The sequence below is a fragment of the Symphalangus syndactylus genome, chromosome 5 (genome assembly GCF_028878055.3).
Source record: "Symphalangus syndactylus isolate Jambi chromosome 5, NHGRI_mSymSyn1-v2.1_pri, whole genome shotgun sequence".
Taxonomy (NCBI): Eukaryota; Metazoa; Chordata; class Mammalia; order Primates; family Hylobatidae; genus Symphalangus; species Symphalangus syndactylus.
The window spans coordinates 146879484-146887884 of record NC_072427.2 but is presented as its reverse complement, the minus strand read 5'-3'; positions in this window follow the sequence as shown (position 1 = coordinate 146887884).

The following is an 8401-nucleotide window of genomic DNA, read 5'->3' as shown; positions in this document are numbered from 1 at the left end:
GTATCAGGATGATGCTGGCTTCATAAAATGAGTTAGGGAGAAGTCCCTCCTTTTCAATTGTTTGGAATAGTTTCAGAAGGAATGGTACCAGCTCTTCTTTGTATTTCTGGTAGAATTCAGCTGTGAATCCGTCTGGTCCTTGGCTTTTTGTTTGTTTGTTTGGCAGTCTATTAATTGCTGCCTCTATTCCAGAGCTTGTTATTGTCTATTCAGGGATTCAACTTCTTCCTGGTTTAGTCCTGGTAGGGTGTATGCATCCAGGAATTTATCCATTTCTTGTAGATTTCCTAGTTTATTTGCTGAGAGGTATTTATAGTATTCTCTGATGGGGGTTTGTATTTCTGTGGAATCAGTGGTGATATCCCCTTTATCATTTTTTATTGTGTCTATTTGATTCTTCTCTCTCTTCTTTATTAATCTAGTTAGTTGTCTATCTACTTTGTTAATTTTTTCATAAAACCAGCTCCAGGATTCGTTGATTTTTTTGGAGGGTTTTTCATGTCTCTATCGCCTTCAGTTCTTCTCTGATCTTAGTTATTTCTTGTCTTCTGCTAGCTTTTGGATTAGTTTGCTGTTGCTTCTCTAGTCCTTTTAACTGTGATGTTACAGTGTCAATCTGAGCTCTTTCCAGCTTTCTGATGTGAGCATTTAGTGCTATAAATTTCCCTCTTAATACTCCTTTAGCTGTGTGCCAGAGATTCTGGTACATTATCTCTTTGTTCTCATTGGTTTCAAAGAACTTCTCGATTTCTGCCTTAATTTCGTTATTTACTCAGCTGCCATTCAGGAGCAGGTTGTTCAATTTTCATGAAATTGTGTGTTTTTGAGTGATTTTCTTAATCTTGAATTCTAATTTGATTGCAGTGTGATCCGAGAGACTGTTTATTATGATTTCGCATTTGCTGAGAAGTGTTTTACTTCCAATAAGGAGGTCGATTTTAGAATAAGTGCCATGTGACACTGAGAAGAATGTATATTCTGTTGATTTGGGGTAGAGAGTTCTGTAGACATCTGCTAGGTCCGCTTGAGCTGAGTTCAAGTCCTGAATATCCTTGTTAATTTTCTGTCTCATCGATCTGTTTAATATTGACAATGGGGTGTTAAAGTCTCCCACTATTATTGTGTGGGAGTGTAAGTCTCTTTGTAGGTCTCTAAGGACTTGCTTTATGAATCTGGGTGCTCCTTGTATTGGGTGCATATGCATTTAGAATAGATAGCTCTTGCTGAACTGTTTCCTTTACCCTTATGTAATGCCATTCTTTGTCTTTTTTAACCCTTAGTCTATTTTGTCAGAGACTAAGATTGCAACTCCTGCTTTTTTGTTTCTTTCCATTTGCTTGGCAAATTTCCCTCCATCCCTTTATTTTGATCCTTTGTGTGTCTTTGCATGTAAGATGGGTATCCTGAATACAGCACAGCGATGGGTCTTGACTCCTTATCCAATTTGCCAGCCTGTGTCTTTTAATTGGGGTATTTGCCCATTTACGTTTAAGATTAGTATTGTTATGTGCGAATTTGATCCCATCATCATGATGCTATTTGGTTTTTTTTGCACTTTAGTTGATGCAGTTTCTTCATAGTGTCATTGGTCTTTATATTTTGGTCTGTTTTTGCAGTGGCTGGTACCAGTTTTTACTTTCCATATTTAGTGCTTTTTTCAGAAGCTCTTGCAAGGCAGGCCTGGTGGTAACAAAATCCCACAGCATTTGCTTGTCTGGAAAGGATTTTATTTCTCCTTCGCTTATGAAGCTTAGTTTGGCTGGATATGAAATTCCAGGTTGAAAATTCTTTTATTTAAGTATGTTGAGTATTGGCCCCCAATCTCTTCTGGCTGGTAGAGTTTCTGCTGAGGGGTCTGCTGTTAATCTGATAGGCTTCTTTTTGTAGGTACCTGGCCTTTCTCTCTGGCTGCCCTTAACAGTTTTTCCTTCATTTTGACGTTGGAGAATCTGATGATTATGTGTCTTGGAGTTGATCTTCTTGTGGAGTATCTTAACGGTGTTCTCTGTATTTTCTGAAGTTGAATGTTGGCCTGTGTTGCTAGGTTGGGGAAGTTCTCTTGGATAATATCCTGAAGTGTGTTTTCCAGCTTGTTTCCATTCTCCCCATCTATTTCTGGTACCCCAGTCAATCATAGGTTTGGTTTTTTTATGAAGTCCCGTATTTCTTGGAGGATTTGTTTATTCCTTTTCATTCTTTTTTCTCTATTCTTGTCTGCATGACTTATTTCAGTAAAGTGGTCTTCTAACTCTGATATCCTTTCTTCCACTTGGTCAATTTGGCTGTTGATACTTTATGCATCATGAAGTTTTCATGCTGTGTTTTTCAGCTCCATCAGATCGTTTATCTTCCTCTCTAAACTGGTTATTGTAATTAGCAATTCATCTAACCTTTTATCAAGGTTCTTAGCTTCTTTGCATTGGGTTAGAACATGCTCCTTTAGCTTATCATAGTTTTTTGTTACCCATCTTCTATAGCTTACTTCTATCAATTCATCCATCTGATCCTCTGTCCAGTTCTGCACTTTTTTTTTAATCTTTTTTTTTTTATTATACTTTAGGTTTTAGGGTACATGTGCACAATGTGCAGGTTTGTTACATATGTATCCATGTGCCATGTTGATTTCCTGCACCCATTAACTCGTCATTTAGCATTAGGTATATCTCCTAATGCTGTCCCTCCCCCCTCCCCCCACCCCACAACAGTCCCCAGAGTGTGATGTTCCCCTTCCTGTGTCCATGAGTTCTCATTGTTTAATTCCCACCTATGAGTGAGAACATGTGGTGTTTGGTTTTTTGTCCCTGCGATAGTTTACTGAGAACAGTTCTGCACTCTTGATGGAGAGATGCTGCGATCATTTGGAGGAGAAGAGGCATTCTGGTCTTTTGGGTTTTCAGCATTTTTTCAATGATTGTTTTTCATCTTTGTGAGTTTGTCTAGTTTCAGTCTTTGAGGCTGCTGACCCTTAGCTGGGGTTTTTGTGGGGGCCCTTTTGTTGTTGTTGTTGATGCTGTTGTTGTCACTTTGTTTGTTTGTTTTTCTTTCAATGGTCAGGTCCCTCTTCTGTAGGGCTGCTGCAGTTTGCTGGGGGTTCACTTCAGGCCCTGTTAATCTGATTCACTCCTGTGCCTGGAGATGTCGCTCAAGGAGGCTGGAGAGCAGCAAAGATGGGTGCCTGCTCCTTCCTCTGGGACCTCTGACCTTCAGGAGCACCAACCTGATGCTAGTAGGATCATTCCTGTATAGGGTGTCTGACAACCCCTGTTGGAGGGTCTCACCCAGTTGGGTGGCACAGGGAGTAGGACCTGGTTAATGAAGCACTTTGTTCCTTGGAGAGGGTGTGTTTTGCTGGAGGGAAACCCACTCATCTGGGCTGCCCGGATTCCTCAGAACTACCAGGAGGAGAGGCTAAGTCTGCTGATCTGCAGAGACTGTAGCCACCCCTCCCCCTAGGGGCGCAGGCCCACGGAGAACCAAATTCTGTCCCTGAGCCTGTGGCTGGAGTTTTTGGAGATCCTGCAGGGAAGTCCTGCCCCCTGAGGAAGGATGGGTGAAGGTTAGGTTTGAAGAGGCACTCTGGCCGCAGACTGCCACAGCCGGGGTGTTGGGCTGTGGGGACAAATCTTGGGACCAAGCTCTGCAGCCTCCCTGGCTCCTCAGGGGAAAAGCACAGCCTGAAGCTACAGAAATGGGTGCTTCCCTTCCCCCGCCCAGGGAGCTTTGCGTGTTAGGCAGCTGTGAGTCCCAGTGCTGGCTGCTGCCCCTCCCTCAAGGAGCTCAAACGCTTAGACAGCAGGCAGCCACAGCCAGTGCTGGTCGCCCTCCGCCCGCGCCCCCCAACCCCCGGAGTTCAGTAGGCCTTGGCACATTCCGGCTGAGAGCAGGTGAGAGTCGCGCAGTCCCGGGTTGGGAAGCTAGGCCCCGGTGGCGTGGGTTTGTGCGTGGGATCTTCCAATCCGTAAGTTACACAGTTCGGTGGAAAAAGCACAGTCTCCCTGGCTGGGTAGTGTGCTCACCGACTGCCTCCCTTGGCTCGGGGGAGGGGGTTCCCCTTCCCCATGTGGCTCTCAGGTGGGCCGCTGCAGCACACTGCTCTTTCTTCTCTCCGTGGGTCACACCAGCCTTCTAGTCAATTATGATGAGACAGCCTGGATATCTTGGTTGCCGGTGAAGGATCCACTCACTTATTACAGTTTTTTTCCATGAGAGCCTCAGAACACCACTACCTGAGAGGTGGGGCATTTAAGAGGCGATCCGATCATGAGAGTTCTATCCTCATGAATGAATTAACTCCCAGTTATAGAATAGTGGATTAATGGGTTGATGTATTAATGGGTTATCATAGGCAGAAAACTGGTGGCATTATAAAAAGAGGAAGAGGGACCTGAACTAGCATGTTAGCACACGCAGCACCCTCACTGTGTGATCCCTGTACCACCTTGAGACTCTTTAGAGAGTCCCTACCAGCAAGAAGGCCCTCACCAGACACAGCTTTTTGACCTTGGACTTCTCAGCCTCCGTCACTATAAGAAATAAATTTCTTTTCCTTATAAATGTCTAGTCTCAGCTATCGTGTTATAAGCAGCAGAAAATGAACTAATACACATCCATAGTCTCTTTCAGTCTATTCTGAACTCTCATGGCACCTCATCACAGTCTCTTCCAGACAAAGACAGTAATTTCATAAAAATAGGTTCTAATTACTTTAATACATTATGGTAGTCCTAGAAGCTTAAAATTTTTAAAAATTTCCAACAGTGTTTTCGTTTTTGTTTTTTGTTTCTTTTTTTTTCTTTGAGACGGAGTCTCGCTCTTTCACCCAGGCTGGAGTGCAGTGGCGCGACCTTGGCTCACTGCAAGCTCCGCCTCGGGGGTTCACGCCATTCTCCTGCCTCAGCCTCCCGAGTAGCTGGGACTACAGGCACCCGCCACCACGCCCGGCTAATTTTTTGTATTTTTAGTAGAGATGGGGTTTCACCGTGTTAGCCAGGATGGTCTCGATCTCCTGACCTCATGATCTGCCCGTCTCGGCCTCCCAAAGTGCTGGGATTACAGGTGTGAGCCACCGCGCCCGGCTTGTGTTTTCGTTTTTGCAACAGTAATATATGTGTGTTAAAAAGGCAAACTGTAAAAACATTAGTAAAAGTATAAGATAAATAAATCTTCTAACCTGAACTCTAGTTACTGAAATGCCTCTTCAGAGTAACTATGATTATCAGTTTCTTACTTACATTTGCATAAATGGTTATACTATATGTACTACATATAGAGTATATAAGAATACATACTATATATAAACTACATACTATACATAATAAACATATATAATTACATACATATGTTATATACTAAACATATATAGACATATAATCCACATTTTAAATATGAATAGAAATATAATCTACATATTCTTAAACATTTGCATTTTTTTTTTTTTTATTTTTTTTTTTTTGAGACGGAGTCTTGCTCTGTCCCCCAGGCTGGAGTGCAGTGGCGCGATCTCGGCTCACTGCAAGCTCCGCCTCCCGGGGTTCACGCCATTCTCCTGCCTAAGCCTCCCGAGTAGCTGGGACTACAGGCGCCCGCCAACACGCCCTGCTAATTTTTTGTATTTTTAGTAGAGACGGGGTTTCACCGTGTTAGCCAGGATGGTCTCGATCTCCTGACCTCGTGATCCGCCCGCCTCGGCCTCCCAAAGTGCTGGGATTACAGGCTTGAGCCACCGCGCCCGGCCTACATTTGCATTTTTTACTTAACAATATAGTTTGGAAATTGTTTTATATCTTGTTCTTGTAAGTGAATAGCATTTATATTGTATTGTTGCATCATAATTTGAAATAACCTTAAAATTACAAAATATTTTCTTTTTAAATAACACTTAACAAAATAATGGCTGTGAAGCAAATCACCAGAGCAATCTCGGTTCAAATTGGGAAAGGAAGGAAATTTTCCAAGAAAGATTTTTTTCCCTACAAAATTATGGGATAGATAGAATGCATTTGAATGAATTGAGAAGTGATATACATTTCTGGAGAGTTAAAAGATGAATTATGTCAGTATGTAGAAAGCTAGATAAATATAAAAAAATGGGTGCTGTGTGGTGGCTCAAGCCTGTAATCCCAGCACTTTGGGAGGCCAAGGTGGGAAGATTACTTGAGGCCAGCAGTTTGAGACCAGCCTGGGCAACATAGTGAGACCCTGTCTCTACAAAAAGATTAAAAATTAGCTGTGTTTGGTGGTGTGCACCTGTAGTCCTAACTACTTGGGAAGCTGAGATGGGAGGATTGCTTGAGCCCAGGAAGTCGAGGCTCCAGTGAAGCCATGGTTGTGCCACTGTACCCTGGCCTGGTGACAGAGTGAGATTCTGTCTCCAAAAAAGAAAAGATGTCAATATAACTCCATAAAAAGCAAAATGTAATTAAAAATATGTAATAAGAATACAGTAAATGGTTCAGCTATGAATAATATTTGCATATACCAATGCAAATGTTGAATATTGATTTTTAAATAAATGATTATATAGTGATAGCAGGGGGATGGGAAAGAGAGAGAGAAAGAAGACTATTCTTGTTTTCATTAGTATGGAGCTCATAAACTGAAAAAAATCAACGAATTATAGCATAAACTTTTGATAGAAATAGAAACATGGAACTCAATAGAAAAGAAGCATCTAAAGAGTTGAATACGATTGCTGCTCAGGTGTGGGAATCAGAAGTGGGCAGGAAACAGCTATTTTTAATTAAAGTCCTCTAGAAGAATTTGGTTTTTTAAACAATGTGCATATATGGACATAGTGTGCAAATCTATTAATGTAATTAATCTCATCAACATTTTAAAAGAGATGCTTAAGCATCATCTAGTAAAATCAATAAACCACTTAGCATTAAAACATTTAACAAATAAGAAATGAAAGGAATTTTCTGCAGGGTGTCTACCCCAAACCTGTAGCAACTATTATATTTAATGGTAAGCCATTAGAAGCATTTTCTTTAAGTTTAAGAACAAAACTATAGCAGCTTTATGCAACAATATATTGGCGTTCCTAGCCAGCTCAATATGACCAAAAGAACTGGAAAGGAGTTTTAAAAACCCAACTATCATTATTTCTAGACCAGAACTGTCCAAGTGAAATATAGTGAAAGGCAAAAATGTGAGTTGCATATGTCTAAATTTTCCAGTAATTATATCAAGAAAAAAAAAAGCACAAACAGGTGAAATTAATTCTAACAACTTATTTTATTTAAATAAACATATCTAGAATATTATCATTTTAACATGTAATCCATATAAAATTCTTAGTGACATATTTCATATTCTTTTTGCAAATTATCAAAAAAACTAGTGTGTATTTTACACTTACAGAATATCTCAATTAGGATAGTGCTTAATAGCCTACTGTGGCTGCTGGCACTGTACTGGATAGCTCAGTTTTTTAGACAGTATAATTATCTACACAGAAAATAAAAGGGAATGTATGGACAAAATGTTTTAAAAAATTAGGAAAGTTAAACAGTGTTTCTGAATAAATTATTATTATACAAAATTCAACAATATAATACTCTACAAAATGTAGAAAATAAATATTACACTTACAATGGCAATAAAATTCTAAGATACTGAAGAGTAAACTGCGAAATTTTAAAGTTGGTTGCAAGACATATATGCTGACCCGCTCAGGCTCTACCTCTCCATCCTGTGTTGAATGACCTGTGTGTGCCCTGTGGCCCTCCTAGACAGTCTTCCTGCTTCGGCTCAGACACCTTTGCTCAATCACCCCCACGTGTGGGCGTCCTCCTCACTCCAGCTCAGGCTTTGAGACTTTGGGCCAGTCCAACCCCCACCAGGATGCCCTGCTGAACCCACTGGCATTCCCATATCCTTACTCTCTCCTCCTTCCCCCACAATCTCCCCTTTACACTGTCTAGGATCTAACTCTCTGAGGGGTAGTCATGCACCCCTCTCCCCCTTCCGCATATACATGCACACACGTATAAAGGCCACCTTGCTCTGCTCCACCCACCTGGCAATGATTTTAGGAGTCATTATCAGGAAACGGAAAGGCAGAAAAGGGGATTGGGAAACAGAAGAGCTAAAATTTGACTTAATGGTTGATTGTTTATAATTTTTGGTTTTTGTTTTTTACTTCAGAGGGACCTTCTGGAAAATAACTTTTTTTCATAATCTATAAATGCTATAACATTCTTGAACTCAGTAATTCTTCAATTTCACTTCAATTTTTTAAACTTTTGGGTAATGAATGTGCTAATTACCCTGATTTGATTAATAGAGAGCATACACATGTATTGAAACATCGCATCGTATCCCACAAATGTGTACAATTATTATGTATCAATTAAAACCAAAATAAAATTTAAAAAATTAAAGTATTATGTTGTATAAT